General features: G+C 35.2%; 2 pseudogenes; one reads left to right on the forward strand and one right to left on the reverse strand.

Moving 5' to 3' along the window:
* Window positions 1–6,615: 6,615 nt before the first annotated feature.
* On the reverse strand, window positions 6,616–10,275 carry LOC140894351 (probable serine/threonine-protein kinase PBL8; annotated as a pseudogene).
* A 1,186-nt stretch (window positions 10,276–11,461) lies between these two features.
* On the forward strand, window positions 11,462–16,777 carry LOC140866365 (DNA replication licensing factor MCM6-like; annotated as a pseudogene).
* The last annotated feature ends 2,305 nt before the right edge of the window (window positions 16,778–19,082 follow it).

The raw sequence follows: 19,082 nt of genomic DNA on the forward strand, positions 1-19,082 counted from the left end.
GGGCGGGTTTGGATGAACCCAAGACCCGCCCCGCCATGTAAAATATTCACCCGGACCCGCCCCGGATCTTTCACGAACCCGCCCCGCCTTGAAAACCCGGTGGGTCCATTGCGGGTTGGACCCGCCAGCCCAAAGAAAAGATTCAAAAATAAAATTCAAACTAAGCAAGGAAGTAACCTGAGATAATTCTAATTCAAGAATTCATGCAAATTAAACATAATTCGAGCATCCGAATAAAAAGAAATTCGTGAGTACAATTTTTCACATCATACACACATCATAATAGAACACAATCTAAAGAAACAAATAGAACACAACAGTACTTCAAATCTAAAGAAACAACAAATTCAATTGGACAATGTTTTTAGTCATCAACAAGACTATGTTCTACATCATCATCTTCTTCCTCGTCAAGCATTGTTGGACAATCTGATAAATCATGGATAGTTGAAGTACCTACAAGAATAAACAAAAAACTGCTTAAATTTGTTATACATATAACAATATATATATAAATATAAATATAATTAACAAAATACCTTTTAAATTGTTCCACAACCAACGACGAGCACACATCAATGCCTCCAAAGTAGCTGGATGAAGCCTACTTCGATGAGGACTAACCAATCTTCCACTGCAACTAAAAGCTGACTCAGACGCAACTGTTGAAACCGGGATGACCAAAATGTCTCTTGTCATTTTTTGCAAGTTCGGATATTTAACTCCATTTGTCTTCCACCAACTTAAAATGTCAAAGTTTTCAGTTCTTGGTAAAACATTCTCACCTAAATATATATCCAACTCCGATGTTTTGGAAATCGAAGCAATAGGATCTGAGCTTAAAGCCACAAATTGGTCATATTTTTGTAAAGTGACATTCACAACATGACCAAAAACACAAGATGATGATCCAACATCCATTGAACTTCTTGCACTTATGTTATTTTCCCTATTTCCAGTTCTTGATTGGTAATCCACCAATAAATCACAACAGTTTTGTCTAATCTCATCTACCTTGAACTGAGATCTTTCACCATAAATTTGTGTAAAGTAAAATTCAACCAATTTCATTTTGTACCTAGGATCTAGAACAGCAGCAACCCCCATCATAATATGGCAAGAATCCCAATATTTTTCATACTTTTCTAACATCTTCGTCACTAGGAAGACTTTTGTATTGTTTCTCTCGACATTTCAATCGTGGAAACACATCACGATAAATTATAGCAGTTTCTAACATAAAAAAAGTAGAATTCCAACGAGTTTTGCAATCAAGAGATAATTTTTTTGTGCAATGAATTGGCAATTGACGTGCAGCTTCATCAAATTTTTCTACTCTTGCAGGTGAAGCACTCCAATACATGACACTATCACATATGTAGTGGTAAATCTTTTCTTGGGATCTTCTCCAAGAGAAACCGAATCATAGCATCATTGGTGGTGCAATTGTCAACCGTGATTGTTGAAAGTTTGCAATCAATATTCCAATCCAAAAAACACTCAACAAGCTTATCAGCAAGAATCTCAGCTGTGTGCGGCGCTGGAATATATATAAACCTGAACAAAGAATTAAAAATCATAAATATTTTTTATTTCAAAATATATCACTAAGAAATAAAATTTATCATACCTCAAGATAACACTTTGTAGTGTCCATGAATCATCAATAAAGTGCCCAGTAACTGCCATAAAACTTTTTTGTTCGATTTCCACATGTCAGTCAATTCGACACTTAACCTTGCCCAATAATTTGTAACACTTGGTCTTCTCTTTATTGTAAATCTTTAAAATATTTTTTTTCAAGGTATTTTTTGAGATAATCTTAAAACAAGGTTGGAGGCTAGCAACAAAATCTTGAAACCCCTCATGATCAACAATACCAAGTGCATAATCATGCAAAATAACCATAACAACAAGCTTATGTTTCGAATCTTCTTGGCTGAAAATATGGGCAGTTAAGTTTTGACTTCCACCAGCTTTCTTGCTTGCCATCATAAAACTTTGATGAATATCCATCTTTCTAGGACGGTTTCTACAAGTCTTGTCATGATGTTTTTTCAAATGTGAAAGCTGGTGGGTTTGAAAAAAACATCATGACAAGACTTGTAGAAACCGTCCTAGAAAGATGGATATCCGCCAAAGTTTTATGATGGCAAGCAAAGCTGGTGGAAGTTAAAACTTAACTGCCCATATTTTCAGCCAAGAAGATTCGAGACAAAAGCTTGTTGTTATGGTTATTTTGCATGATTATGCACTTGGTATTGTTGATCATGAGGGGTTTCAAGATTTTGTTGCTAGCATCCAACCTTGTTTTAAGATGATCTCAAGAAATACCTTGAAAAAAGATATTTTAAAGATTTACAACGAAGAGAAGACCAAGTGTTACAAATTATTGGGCAAGGTTAAGTGTCGAATTGCAATCACAACTGACATGTGGACATCGAACAATACAAAAAAAGGTTTTATGGCAGTTACTGGACACTTTATTGATGATTCATGGACACTACAAAGTGTTATCTTGAGGTATGATAAATTTTATTTCTTATTGATATATTTTGAAATAAAAAATATTTATGATGTTTAATTCTTTGTCCAGGTTTATATATATTCCAGCGCCACACAGCTGAGATTCTTGCTGATAAGCTTGTTGAATGTTTTTTGGATTGGAATATTGATCGCAAACTTTCAACAATCACGGTTGACAATTGCACCACCAATGATGCTATGATTCGATTTCTCTTGGAGAATCCCAAGAAAAGATTTACCACTACATGGAAACGTGCTTCATATGCGTTGTTGTGCTCATATTTTGAATCTGATGAATCTGATTGTGAAAGATGGATTTGAACTAATTAGTCATTCAATTGAGAAAATACGTGATAGTGTCATGTATTGGAGTGCTTCACCTGCAAGAGTAGAAAATTTTGATGAAGCTGCACGTCAATTGCCAATTCATTGCACAAAAAAATTATCTCTTGATTGCAAAACTCGTTGGAATTCTACTTTTTTGATGTTAGAAACTGCTATAATTTATCGTGATGTGTTTCCACGATTGAAATGTCGAGAGAAACAATACAAAAGTCTTCCTAGTGACGAAGATTGAGAGAATGCAATTGAGATTTGTGATAAGTTGAAAATATTTTATGATGTGACTGAATTGTTTTCTGGTACACTTTATCCCACATCTAATTTTTATTTTCCAAATATCTGTGATATCAAATTACAATTAGATGAGTGGGTGAATAGTCCAAAGTTGATTATCCAATGCATGGCGACGAAGATGTTAGAAAAGTATGAAAAATATTGGGATTCTTGCCATATTATGATGGGGGTTGCTGCTGTTCTAGATCCTAGGTACAAAATGAAATTGGTTGAATTTTACTTTACACAAATTTATGGTGAAAGATCTCAGTTCAAGGTAGATGAGATTGGACAAAACTGTTGTGATTTATTGGTGGATTACCAATCAAGAACTGAAAGTAGGGAAAATAACATAAGTGCAAGAAGTTCAATGGATGTTGGATCATCATCTTGTGCTTTTGGTCATGGTGTGAATGCCACTTTACAAAAATATGACCAATTTGTGGCTTTAAGCTCAGATCCTATTGCTTCGATTTCCAAAAATCAGAGTTTCAAAAAATATTTCCTCATGATCTGACAGTCGTTTAACCCTCCTTTGTTGTTGGGTACAGAGAATCCTGTTGACTGCGAGAGCTGGTTGGACGACATTGATCAGTTGTTCAGCCGCCCTCTCACGTTCTCTGTGTCTGAAATTCTGGAACCCTTCGAAAGTATCAAAATCTCCTATTTATAGTGTTTGGATCCCATAATAATTATTTTCCTTAGGCCACAAGGAATTTCCGAAGGATATATATTTAGGTGAGAATGTTTTGCCAAGAACTGAAAACTTTGACATTTTAAGTTGGTGGAAGACAAATAGAGTTAAATATCCGAACTTGCAAAAAATGGCAAGAGACATTTTGGTCATCCCGGTTTCAACAGTTGCGTTTGAGTCAGCTTTTAGTTGCAGTGGAAGATTGGTTAGTCCTCATCGAAGTAGGCTTCATCCAGCTACTTTGGAGGCATTGATGTGTGCTCGTCGTTGGTTGTGAAACAATTTAAAAGGTCTTTTGTTAATTATATTATATTATTTATATATATATTGTTATATGTATAACAAATTTAAGCAATTTTTTGTTTATTCTTGTAGTTACTTCAACTATCCATGATTTATCAGATTGTCCAACAATGCTTGACGAGGAAGAAGATGATGATGAGGAACATAGTCTTGTTGATGACTAAAGACATTGTCCAATTGATTTTGTTGTACTTTGTTGTTTCTTTAGATTTAAAGTACTGTTGTGTTCTATTTATTTCTTTAAATTGTGTTCAATTATGATGTGTGTACGATGTGAAAAATTGTACTCACGAATTTCTTTTTATTCGGATGCTTGAATTATGTTTAATTTGCATGAATTCTTGAATTAGAATTATCTCGGGTTACTGTCTTGCTTAGTTTGAATTTTATTTTTGAATCTTTTCTTTGGGCTGGCGGGTTGGCGGGTCCAACCCGCAATGGACCCGCCGGGTTTTCAAGGCGGGGCGGGGCGGGGCGGGGCGGGTTCATGAAAGATCCGGGTCCGGGGCGGGTGAATATTTTACATGGCGGGGCGGGTCTCGGGTTCATCCAAACCCACCCCGCTGCCATCCCTACAAATATCAATTGTCTTGCAATATCTTAAACCTGTAATGTATTTGCCGTCTTGAAGTATTTCCAAAAGATTACTCTGTGATCTGTTGTAAAAATAGATTACATCCACTCAAACCTTCAATCGTCTCACAAATGGATTCAGAACATGCTAATTACATACCTTGCAGCAGCATCACTCTTTGTAGAAATATAAATGTCATATTATGTATATATATACGAGAAGGGGGCAACTCTACTAACCTCTCAGAAATTTCAGCATCGCTGTTTTGCTTAAATTTACTCGGAATTTGCTGTAATCCGTAACAGCAGTTGAATATCAACATTAAAAATATACAAATTACCTCAATTTCCTGTCTTCGATTTGCAGAGAAACCCTTCACAGGTATTGACAATCAACAGACATATCAAGAAACATTTTTTATTAAAATGAAAGTAAAAAATATATATATAGGCGAAAGGAAAGAAAAACACACAGAGGCCGTGAAATTGCGCAATCCATGGAGTACAGTAGACGAAACAAAACATCGAGAGAGGTGAAGATTTGAAGAGCAAGATAGAAAATCCATAGAATTATTATTATTAATTGTCATAATGAATGTGAAATAAAATAATATCTACCAAAGAAATAGCAAATGATAGATAGTATTTGGGTTCTTAGTGAAAAATTATTATTATTTAGCTAAAATGTCGATTTTAGTCATGTATATATTGATGTGTGACATTTTTAGTTTGATATGTTTCAATTAATAAATTATAATCTTGAAATTAAATATTTTGATCAATTTTAGTCTTTTTCATCAAAATCAAATAATTAAATAGATAATATAATCATTAAATTTTATAACTACGTTGTAGAATAAATGTTCATATCTTGAACAATTTTCTTAACCATGTATTTAAACAATTTAACCTTGATATCAGTTATTTAATTAAGTAATTTTAGGTTGAACGGACTAAAATTGATCAAAATAATATAATTATAAGACTATTTTTGATTCATTGAAACATACATGACTAAAATTGTCACACACAAATACATACAAAACTAAAATTGACATTATACTTATTTTTATTACAAAAATATTATTTTTCTCTTAAACAAAAAAAAGGACGGTAAATATAAATAACTTTAACTAGTCTCCCGAATAACCTGTCTGACAAAAAACCACTCTTAAACTTTTGTTTAGAAATACGAGTTTTTGGACATCAAACTTATTTATCATATGAATATTTCCCCTTGACAATATAATATAGATAACTAAAATTTAAAGATTATGTTATTTCAAATTCGGACACCATCAATTTATATTGTTTTCGACACGGTCATACTACAGACGAATTTCCAAATGCCAAATAGTGTGATTTACTGGTCGATATCATCTTATACAAATATCATACAATTAATTACATTATATAATATATAATTATTTTATATTTCATATATATAGTTTTTATCATTATTTATATATTCATATCTTATGATCATCTCATCTTATATATCAAACAATAAATCAGAGTATATTTCCACGGGAAAAAAAATAAAATATCCGGGTAAATTACCTTATCGAAAGTAAAAAGATTAACTTATATGTATGCATATTCTATAGTGCTCATTTTTATTTTTCCAAAGGGGTATGATGCAAGCAAAGAGTACAGCCACAAAATTCTCTAACTTCAAAATGGACACAGAACATCTATTTGGATCACAAGTCCAAAACGTACCATCACCAAAATGCCAAAAGGGGTAGGGTCATAACATAAATAATTAACAAGCTTGCAATTTTCACACAGATATGCATCCAGCACAATGCAGCAGCAAATGCACCCCAGCCCACAGCGAGTTATGGCAGGCACGAACCAACAAACACGGATACATCATATACGTGAACAGCTTTTTTCCATCTACTCTGGTATGGTCCAGAGAAACAATTTCTGTTCCCGCACAATACCACACGCCTTAGAAATTCAGCTTTGCATCCGGTAACCTGGAATCCTACCTGAAACAAATGGGCTGCCACTGCATATAAATGTAGGGGTTGAGGACGAAGATGGTGAGACCTCACTACCACTGGTGCATTGCAAAGGCTCCAATGTCTCAACTACATCGCTCATCAAAGGTCTAGCTTTCGGGTTTTGGCTCAAACAATAGTATGCCAAACTGCAAGCTTTTTGTGATGCTCTTACAGAGTACTGGTTTTCTAATCTAGGATCGATTATCTGAATCAGTTTCCTCTTGTCGTTTAGTTTCGGTCTGGCCCACTCTACCAGGCTCGTTTCCTTGCTCGGCCTTGTCTTGTCAACAGATTTCCTTCCCGTTAATAGTTCCAGAAGAACTACACCAAAACTGTAGACATCACTCCTAGCAGTAAGGTGCCCTGCCCATGTCATGCGGAGATGAGACATCAACTAGATACTCAGAGAACATAAAGGCAACCAGCAAATAGACTCCAAAATTTCATGGAATGATAACCATCGCCGAGAGATTAGTGTTCCTAATAACAGATGTATCAACGAACTTCGAGTACTCAAGGATGCATGTAAACAAACCCGTGGCGATTTAACAAAGCAAGGATTCCAACTTGTTGCCATAAGTAATTAATGCATGTTACTGAATCAAGCCCTCTCACTCTCCACATTGAGATAAGATGGCTGCCAGACATTAATATTTGATATCTCTATATATATTTATCTTCAATAGTTGGGATTATATTTCAGATAACAGAGAAACATAAGAAGATATTCTGATAAAAGGCAATGGTAAAAATTTAGAAGCAATACCGGTCATGACATATTCTGGGGCCGCATAGCCATAGGTACCCATAACTCGAGTGGATACATGGGTCTCGTCACCTTGTGGCCCCGCTTTTGCAAGCCCAAAATCAGAAAGCTTTGCCATATAATCCTGCAACCCATGCATAATTTATTTAGCTAACATATTAAAGTTCTTTATCATAACGTTGACAATTCTGTTTCTCTTGTATCTGAGAATTTCAGTATTTTGATCAAGTCATTCATTTTTATTTTCTGAATCCTTGTTAGGCTTGCTGGAGAACCTGTTGCTGAACTTGATTAATCGTCCATGTGCTTGATTGCAAAAAATTGACCATGGGCTTAAGAATTGACTCACATATACACCCCAAAAGTAATAAGTCACAGTAATATCAAATCATTTTTTCCAAGTTAGGAACCTAGGCAGAGTGCAAAGGGAATATTCTGATTCAAAATATAACACCACCACCTACCGAGTCCAGCAGAATGTTTGAGGTCTTGAAGTCTCGATATATAACTGGCCTTTCAGCATTATGAAGGAAAGCAAGCCCTTTAGCAGCCCCAAGAGCGATCATCATCCTTGTTGACCAAGATAGTGGAGCAGTTGTTTCTGGATGCCTCAGAAAATTCCAGGTAAATGTTAGCCAGCAAAAAATCAAATAAATCACACAAGAAAGAGAGAGACACTTTTCAGTATGGCACCCATGCCAAAGAAACACGGAAAAATACACGCAAATGCGTTACCGACATCAAAATCAAACAATGCAAACAAGATAGAAAAGCTAGAAAACAACGAGCGGAAAAAGAGCTTCGTACAACCAAACATAGAAGAGAAACAACTGGGTAGAGAGAGATGTCTCCAATGAAATTAACTTAGCTCTAACACACTATACAAGTATTGTTCACTAATTTTGATAAATAATTCTACTAAGAGTTATATTACTCCACTAATCATATCACAATTGATTCATTATATCAATTGAAAGCACTATTTGGATTTTGGATTGCATGAAAAAGTCTACATCAATCAGTTTACTGAACTCTGTGAAAATTCTGAACATCACCAGGCTCTAAAATCATGCTAGACTGTTAGCTCATTGTGCTCCAACTAAACATATACATAGGAACTAGGAAGAAAATATCTGACTCTCGCACGAACCAAGATGGGACAGCTTTCTTAAATAGAGGAAAATTCACCAAGCTAAAATAAGTGAGGGGCTATTTTTGCACCAATGTTCTCACCAGAAAAATATTTAACGAAATGGAAGAAAAACTTATCAGTAACAACACCGAAAAAGTAAGCTTAGGAAGAAATAAACCTACTTCGAAAGAGGTGATTCTCAAGGCTTCCTCGGAACATGAACTCATAAACTAGTAACCTGTGATCGTCCTCACAGCAATATCCAATCAACTTCACCAGATTTGGGTGCCTGAGCTGCCCGAGGAAGTTGACCTCAGTCTGAAACAGGAAATCATCCCTTCAATTCAGATATTTGGATATATTCACGAGACAATAAGATGGAACTGTGGGGGGAAATTGATGAACCTAGCATTCATGGTAACTTCTAGTTGCATGAAATGAAATTGTCAGTAAAAAAGGCTTGAGTTTGAGAAAGTTTAACTTATTATTTCATAAGAAAAAGAGTAATTACAGACATAAATACAATAGTAGAAGGATTGAAAACCATCCACCGACTTGAAATGAAGCACATAAAATACATGCAGGACATGCATGGAGCACACAAAAAACGAAGTCCAACTCCAGCAAAGCAAGAAAAAAGAGTCCAAAACTCACAAGCCATTCACGGTGCCCTTGAAGGCCTTCCTTGTTAAGAACCTTAACAGCAACAGGGAGAGATTTGAGTCCAACCCGAACATTCTCATCAATGTAGCCTTTGTACACCGTTCCAAAGCCACCCTCTCCAAGTATGTAGTCAGAACGGAAACTTTTTGTGATGGTCTCGAGCTCGAAGAGGGTGAAGGCAATTACATGCGTGTACAGCAAGGAGTTCTTCCGAAAGTCCTCCAAGTTACGGGTGTGTGGAGGGATCACTCAGATCTGATGTAGAGCGACTGTGCTTCCTCCCTAGACCTGATAGATTCCTGGTGGGAACTGGCAACACCTGGAGCTGCTGTTGAACTGCTAAATTTTTTTATTTTTTTTATTTCAATTCCAACATTAATAACCTCGAACTTTTGAACCACCCCACAGTTACTACCACCTCCGTTCAAGTGATACAATGAAAATGCAATCGAGTGATGACACAGTCACAGAATGCTTATGTATTCAGCAACAATTTCCAAAAAAAACAAGAGGAAAAACAAAACGCCATTGGGCAGCAAGCACAAAACATTAAAATTAAACCCTAACCACAAATTCCAACAATCAAACGACAGAAATGGAGTCAGCGAGAGCTCCAATCACACAATGCTCACACATTCCGCACAACAATTACATCAAAAATCAAGAAACAAAACCAAAAATAAAAAAAAAACAAGCAGAACATCATCCCTAGACACAACTGTTTGCAAAGAAATCCAGTGACACAACATTCAGACCAAGAAGCTGGGAAAAAAAATGGAAGCTAGACCTAGATCTATCACCACACGACACAATGCAATAGAAATGATAGCAAACTGAGAGTAGGGAAAAGCGAACCTTGAGTCTGGTTGTGTGCGGTGGCGACGATGGCTGATTCCTCCCTAGTGCCGCAATTGCCCATCTTGTTTGTGAGGCAGTGAAGCAGTTGGTCTCATTCTTGGGGAAATTTAGGTGGGGCCGCCTCACACCAAATGGCATTTCCAGGATTCAACTCTCTCTATACTTGTTTGTAACTTGTAATATAACCCAACCCAACCCCCCCCTTTCAAGACTTTTCTCCTCACACAACATGCCACATTATTATTTCCCACATTCATTAACTATTTCTTTACACCTTTTTATTGCTATCAATATCAATTAATTATTAATTAATGATTAATTCAATATTTGAAGTATATAAATTCGAGTTTATTTAAATGGAATAAACCACTCGAGTTCGAGTCAAAGAGATGAGATATTTCGTTCATTCCATTCAAAGTATTTCGACTTTAAGGTAACGTTTGAAAATGCTTTTAGGAAGCATTTATTAACTTTTCGTTCACAAAATTTCAAATTTTTATTAACGAAAAAGTTGAGAAGTACTTTTAAATAAGCTATCTCAAAACACTACCTAAATTTGATCGAGTTGCTGCAGAAAATCTATGATGATAGTATTTTTTTTGCCGGAAGTTCAAAAATAGTTGTTTTTTTAAGAATTTTATTTTTAATTAGTTCAACCAATCAAGAATGAAGAAAAATAACAATATCTCAACGGTTTGGTAGTCTTATATTATTAATGTTTGTATAACTTATTTTATCCAATCATGCGTTCTTTTCGTCATATTATTTATCCATCTATTAATTATTTATTTTACATCAATCAAATCATTAATTATTTATCTTATATCAATCAAAGTATTGAATTTAAATTACTATATTATCTTTTATAAATAATATTATTTATATTTTATTTATTCTTAAAAATATTAAATGATAATTTATTATTTTTATATAAAATTTAATAAATCAAATCAAATAAACTATAAGTTATCAATCAAATCTCATACTACATTAACTATCCTTATTTATTTATTTTTTATTACATTACATTACTTATCTATGTATTATTTATCCTATCACTCAAATCAAATGACGCAATGTTACTTTTTTCTATGAAATTTATTTAATAAACTTCACAATTGAATTTTTTTTTTTCGCCCTTCATAAATCAATTGCTATAACAATATTAGGGCCATAATGGCTTTGATGGTCTGGCCCAGCCCACTTCATCTTGTGACCGGTGGAGGGAAATAGTGGCGGGAAACTGGTTGTTTTTCCCGCCATGGGCATATAAACCCTTCGGCTTTCCCTGCAATCTCCAAATCTGGTTCGTTTCGATTTCGAATCTAGAACCAAACGCGGATCTTGATTTTGCTATTCGATTCTCTCTGGTGGAGTGAATCTTGGTTAGCTGGAGAAGAGGAATTGTTAGATCTTGGAAATGGAGGGTTATGGCGGCAGCGGGGGATACTGTCTGGACGAGAAAGCAGTGTGGGTGGAGAACTTCTTCTTGGAGTTTCTGAAGAAATTCAGTCCGGAAGAGCAGGGCGGCCGTGGAGGCGGAGGCTATCCGCCGTACTACGAGGCTGAGGTGGAGGCGATGAGGCCCAACGAATCCAACACCATGTTCATCGATTTCTCACACGTCATGACCTTCAATAACATCATACAGAAGGCAATCTCAGATGAATTTCTCCGCTTCGAGCCTTACTTGAATAATGCCTGCAAGAGGTTTGTCATGGAGCTTAAGCCCACATTTATTGCTGATGATAATCAGAACAAGGACATTAACGTCGCGTTCTACAACCTTCCCGTGGTCAAGAGGTGCTGCTTATTTGTTTCCACGATTCTTTGGATTAAATCAATGTTTGACTTCTTTTTCAATCAGATTACGGTTGCTTCTTTTTTTTTTTCCACTGTAACGTGATTTTTTTTGCAGATTGAGGGAATTGACCACTTCCGAGATAGGAAGCTAGTGTCGGTGAGTGGCGTGGTCACTCGGACCAGTGAGGTTAGGCCCGAGCTTCTTCAGGGCACTTTCAAATGTTTGGAATGTGGAAATGTCGTTAAGAATGTTGAACAACAATTCAAGTACACCGAGGTTTGCACAATTTTCCTTCTAATACGTTCCTATTCAAGCATACATAACCAAAAAAAAATGTGGTCTTTTCCCAGACGGTTATCTGTTGCTGGGTCTGCCGTTATAGTTGACTTGTTAGTTAGCTTGTCTTTACTTATGGGTTAAACCGAGATTCTGTTTACCAGTTTCTTGAGTACATCCAAGTTTAGGAATGGAGGCAAGAAAGGATGTTTCATTAACCAGAATTCAGATTAATTCCCTTGTAATGAATAATGACTTTCAAATACTGGTTATCCAGAGTCCAACGTTGCAAATAATTGTTTATCTAATCCGAGTGTGTTGTAATTTAAAATTTTGTCAGAGAAACAGTTGACACCTATTTCTTTTAGTTGGACTTGGCACTTGGGTGCTACATTCCACTGAGTTTGTCAAATAAATTTATATTTTCTTTGCTGTGACAAAGAATGAAACATCGATATATCAAAAAAATGTATATATATCGAAAAAATTTCAGTACGATATCTCGAAAAGTCGTTATTTTGGTTCGGTATCCTAGCCCTATTTCTAGGACAAAAATGATGTGCTCCAAAATTTTGCTATTGGCACAATTATTTATGCCACCTTTAACTAATCATTGAATCATCTGTTCAACTTCATTTGTCTCTGAATCCCTGTGATCTTGTGCAGCCAATTATCTGCATGAATGCAACTTGCTATAACAGATCCAAGTGGGCGTTGCTGAGACAAGAAAGCAAGTTTGCAGACTGGCAGAGGGTTCGAATGCAGGAGACTTCCCAGGAAATACCTGCTGGCTCCCTTCCCAGATCACTGGATGTCATTCTACGTCATGATATTGTTGAACAAGCTAGGGCTGGTGACAAGTAAGGATCATTTATTTGCATTATTAATGCTTTGTTTTAATTGACTAGTGAAAAACTTAACATGGTGTTTCAACTTTATAGGGTTGTATTCACTGGCACCGTGGTTGTTCTACCTGACATTCTGGCATTAAGCCTCTCCAGAGAGAGAGCTGAGTTTCGCAGAGAAGGATCTCAGCGTAAGAATGTAAATACTGGTCAAGAAGGTGCAAAAGGTCTTCGTGCCTTGGGTGTGAGAGACCTTTCTTACCGTCTTGCCTTTATAGCAAACTCGGTTTCAGGTGTGTAATACCTTCGATGTTTGTGCATTATAAAACATGATTATGACTGACACTGAGTGGCACTCTTTGATAAGCTATAAACGCATAAAATTCCGCATAAGGTCATTGAGCTGCATATTTCAACACTTCATTTTTTACTTTTTTATAATTTTTTTTTGTTGCAAGATTTGTGATGACCGAAGAGATAATGACATCAGAAATAAAAGGGATGTTGATGAGGATGAAAGTCAGCAATACTCGGTGTGTTCCCTAATCAGGCGATATTTATGATTTTTTTCCCCATATTTTATAAATTTCCCTTTGAAACTTTTGTAAAGCCTGTTACTCATAAGTTTTGATCTCCTCATTTGAAATATGCTTTTCTCCCCATGGTTCTATTGGTTGGACAGGCAGAAGACTTGAGTGAGATGCACAGTATGAGAAACACACCTGACTTCTTTAATAAGCTTGTTGACAGCATTGCACCTACAGTGTTTGGTCACCAAGATATCAAGCGAGCAATCCTGCTTATGCTTTTGGGTGGTATCCATAAGTTTACGCATGAAGGCATCAACTTAAGAGGAGACATTAATGTTTTGTATTGTGGGTGATCCCAGCTGCGCAAAATCTCAGTTTCTCAAGTATGCTGACATTTGATTTTTATTGTGCCCTCTCATGAATTCAAGTTGTTTTAAGTTGTACTGTTCTGCCCACCATAGGTATGCCTCAGGTCTAGTCCCAAGGTCTGTCTACACTTCAGGAAAGTCCTCATCCGCCGCTGGGCTTACCGCGACAGTGGCCAAGGAACCAGAGACTGGTGAATTCTGCATTGAGGTAGTGTAATTTTTTTTTCTTCAGGTTTTACCATGAATGATTCATTTGAGAGCTTCAGACTCTGACATGAGGTTCTTTTGGAGATGAAAAGTAAACTTGCACCTTGAGCAGCAATACTTCATCACACGTGTATTACTTATATGATGTCTCTAAGTTAATATACTATCTGTTGATTTCCTTCAGGCTGGGGCACTAATGCTTGCTGACAATGGCATCTGTTGTATCGATGAATTTGACAAAATGGATGTCAAAGATCAGGTAATTTTAACCTCATTGATGTTTTCCCCTTCCTCTGCTAGAAAATTAGTTTAGAAAGGGGCCACACTCGTGATCTGGATCAACTTCATTTGATTGTATTTCACAAATCTTAAGGTTGCCATACATGAAGCTATGGAGCAACAGACAATAAGCATAACTAAAGCTGGAATTCAAGCAACGCTGAATGCTAGAACTTCAATTTTAGCTGCTGCCAATCCCCAGGGGGGGCGATATGATAAGACTTAACCCTTGAAGGTGAGCATTCATTTGTGTCTTGTCATTTGAATAAAACACCAGCATGGAAAGATCATGATCTTTTTGGAAAGTCTGGCGGCTTCGATTTGGAAATGCCTTATTCTGTAGAGTAATGCTTCTATTATATACTTCTGTAGTACAATGTGGCTCTTCCTCCTGCAATTCTTTCGAGGTTCGACCTTGTATATGTTATGATTGATGACCCTGATGACCAAACTGATTTCCGCATTGCTCATCATATCGTGAGAGTTCATCAAAAGCACGAAAATGCACTTGCTCCTCCATTTACTACCGGACAGTTGAAACGCTACATCTCATATGCAAAGACTCTGAAACCAAAGGTTTGTTCTTCCCCGCGTAGCAGAAATGTAATTTTCAAATTTGAGATAAGTTTATGCCAACATGTCAGGTTATATTATCATGCAGCTAACCTCTGAAGCTAGACAATGCTTGGTGGAATCCTATGTTTCACTTCGCAGAGGTGATGCGGCTCCTGGTAGTAGAGTTGCATATCGGATGACCGTGAGGCAACTGGAGGCGCTAATAAGGCTATCAGAGGCAATTGCACGATGTCATTTAGATGCTGAGGTATACAAATGACTTGCGCATAATAAGTTGTCTGAATTTATTTGCCATGACTTGTCTTGTGTGGTTAGGTGCATCCCCGGCACGTACGTCTTGCTGTAAGACTGCTAAAGACGTCAATAATCAAGTGAGTGGTCAATTACATTTCGTGTAATTGAGATACCTTGGTTATAAACCAATCAACTAAGATTGATGGTTATTATTGCTCATTTGATTGAACTACAGCGTGGAATCAAGTGAAATTGATCTGTCAGAGTTTCAGAAAGAGAATCATGAGATTCATGACAATGATGGTAATGACGATGGAGGTCGTGTTTCTAGCCGAGGCCAAAGTCATTCATCCAGTGAAACAGCTCAACCAGAATCTGAAAATAGGGGTTCGTTCAATATTATATCTTCTTACACTTTCTGAAGATGTAAGCCCTATATCACCGGTATCTTTCTTGTGCAGAAAATGGAGAAGGGACTGCTAGCAAGCAAGGAAAGAAACTAGTAATAAGTGATGAATATTTTCAGAGAGTAACCCGTGCACTCATAATGCGACTCAGGCAACATGAAGAGACTGTAAAACAACAAGGTGGTCGTCAATAATGACTTGAGATGCTACATATATTGCAAAAGACGAAATGGAATTTTGTTTCTCATCTATAGAACTGCTCAAGAAGGGTGAAAACAAATTAAATGATTGGAAATATGAGAAGACTTCTTATTATGTTGAAGGCTTCTATATTTTGATGAATTTAATGCGAACATACATGTTTGTGTACTTGTGAACGCAGGACAGGATTGGCTGGAATGAAGCAGAGGGATTTGATTAAGTGGTATGTTGAACAGCAGAATGAGAAAAATGTTTACAGTTCATCGGACGAGGCAGCTGCCGAATTAACAAAAGTGAAAGCCATTATTGAGGTACAAATTCGCCCAATTATTGTTCATAACAATGTTTCCCTATTAACTGACCTTTTGACGGTAAATTATGAACCGAAGTTACAATTGCTATCTATTCTATCAATGGTACGTGAACATTTAGTCTATGTAGCAGACTGAATGTTGTCATGTACATAATAAGCTGATTGAATGTTTGCCACATGTCATGTTACGGAACATGTTGACTGTTGGCGGCTTCTCGTCTTGAATATGATGCTGATTCGATTATTGCGTACGATGCAGAGTTTGATACGAAGAGAAGGCTATTTGATAGTTTTAGATGATGGGAGACAAACGAATGAGGGCGAGACCGAGAGAGCTCCATCAAGACATGATAGGATATTAGATGTGGCTCCAAACTATTCTCTTGACTAATCGTACGTCTCTGTTCTTTATGTGTTTGCTTTTAGTTTGAGTTTGTTGTACACATTAGTTTCGACATTCTTGGTAGTTGGTAATGATCCAGTCTTGGTTGGTTAGGGTTGGAGCTGTTTAGGGAGTCCAACATTGAAATCATTCAAGTATTTATGTAATGACACTATAAATAGACTTTATGAAAATTGAATTATGTTTGCATTAGTAGACATGTCACAGATTTCCTAGTAATAGATTTAAGATCCATGGTTTTAGTAATTTACAATTTACAATTATAATACAAGGTTTCATATTCTTTTTGATTTTTTCCACTAGTAATGAATGGAATTCACCCATTAAAAAAACTTAGGTTAAATGTTTAATTTCATTTGTTAAGAAAATTTTAGTTTTGAAATATGTTACATGCAAAAATTTGGAATCAATCAGGAGTCCCCATTCTCCTAAGAAATTATTGCTTCCTGTCTGCTAGTTGTTTGGTTGTTTTCCGTTACTATGTTGGCCATGTGCCCCTTTGCAAAGTTTCAAAACGAGTTCACTGTTCACCTTGTGCATGAATTTGCATTCAGGCCCCTTAACTCTTAAAATTACAGAATGCGACTCTCCATCCAATCTAATGAGAATTTTCTCGAAATTTCCTATCCAAATATATATTTAAATAATTTTATTACAAGGTATTTAATTACAATCGATCAATTCCAACGACAGGGTCCGAAAAATGTAACGAAAAGCTCATTAAATGCAAACACCGATGCTGTATAGCACTATATTGTACAATATGTACTATTTTCTATCATCATCGAACATATTTTTGTTAAATAAATCATTGAAATTCTTTAACTTGTGTTGTATTTGATAAATTATCTATGCATTGCCCATGGGCATGCGTAAATTAAAAACTTGAAAAGTAAAATTTGAGATGTTCTCATGTATTTAAAATAACGAATTTAGTATTATTCAGGATATATATTATGATTTTTGTTTTTTTTAAAAAAAATAAACTATTGAGGACCACTGACCTTGGCTGCTTGCTAAGTTCATCCATGTATATGTACATATAAGTTCTGTTTATCATTTTTTTCAAAAATAATAATAATTAGAGAAATTGATTTTTTTTTGGTTCATTTATATATCTATTTTTTTTTGTTTTGATCAATTAATTTTTAAAAATTTGGATTAAAAAAAAAGAGCAAGTTGTTAAGATATCAAATAAAATAAAATAGTGACGGATACAACAAATAATATCTTATACTTAACTAATGATTATATTTTATAGTGCATATATCGAATTATCGACTATATATTATGATCAATTAAATACCTATATGACAAAAATATAACCTAACGAATTCCGCACCGGTGAAAATAAAGCTTACATAGATTTAAATCTATTCGTGAAAACAAAGCATTTGTATGAAATGAAAATCTATTCATCTATTCATAAAATAAAGATAAAAAACACCAAATTCACTCTAATTAATGGACTTTCTCATCTTATGAAAATATTTATATTTACAACAAAAATCATCTCATATTTTAATTTTAATTAACCACAAATAATATATAGGGCATTAGTTTTTATGTTAATAGTTAATCACTGTAATATTAAACTTGAGACTACTTAGCGCTATGGTCCATCTAATTTGATTTTGATACACTAACTTTTAATTTCACGTGACAGTTTGACATGTCAACATTTTTCAATATCAAATCCATTTGACCAAAATAATCAAAAATTAAAAATTAGTTTATCAAAACTAAATTTTAAAAAGTTAATGGTCCAAAACAAAAAAATAAACAAATTAATAGACAAAAAAAACTAGTTTTCCTAATAAGAATAATGACTAAATTAGGCATGCATCCGACTTAATGCACCAAGCACGTACAAGCACATGCACATTATTGAGATGAATAAATTTGAACAAATTACAAGCATTCATTTTTCTTTTTTTGGAAACCCATGCACATTAATGCATAAGAAAATTCCTTAAATATTAATTCCAACTTGTAAGAGTTATAAATCATATTTCTAGAATACAAGAAAAAATTTAAATTTGTTTTCACAATAATCACTTGCTCGTTAAATGTAATTTCTTTCTTCTTTTTTCCTTTCTTCTCGAAACATAATATAATTCAAACAATTCATTTCATTTTTCACAGTAATAACGACAATTAAGCGATATCATATGTTTTCACTCAAAATATTGTCAGTAAACTTTATAGAATATTTATCAATCATCTTCTGTGTCTACAAATTTAACAGAGTGCTAAAATTAAAAACATATTCATAATTTTAAAAGTCCTATACAATTCTTTTTGTTTACTTCGTGTTATCACGAAAATAGAATGCAGTGAGTTTTTGTGCTGTTTTGGGAGACACAAATTATTATTTATTTTGTTTAAAATTAACCTAATTAATGGGTTGGTGGGATGTGAATTGTTGATGTGGATTCGCAATTTTTTGGCATAGAGGGGCTTGTTTGTAAAACATTGACAGTTGATGGGTTCCGAA

This window comes from Henckelia pumila, chromosome 4 (genome assembly GCF_033568475.1).
Source record: "Henckelia pumila isolate YLH828 chromosome 4, ASM3356847v2, whole genome shotgun sequence".
Taxonomy (NCBI): domain Eukaryota; kingdom Viridiplantae; phylum Streptophyta; class Magnoliopsida; order Lamiales; family Gesneriaceae; genus Henckelia; species Henckelia pumila.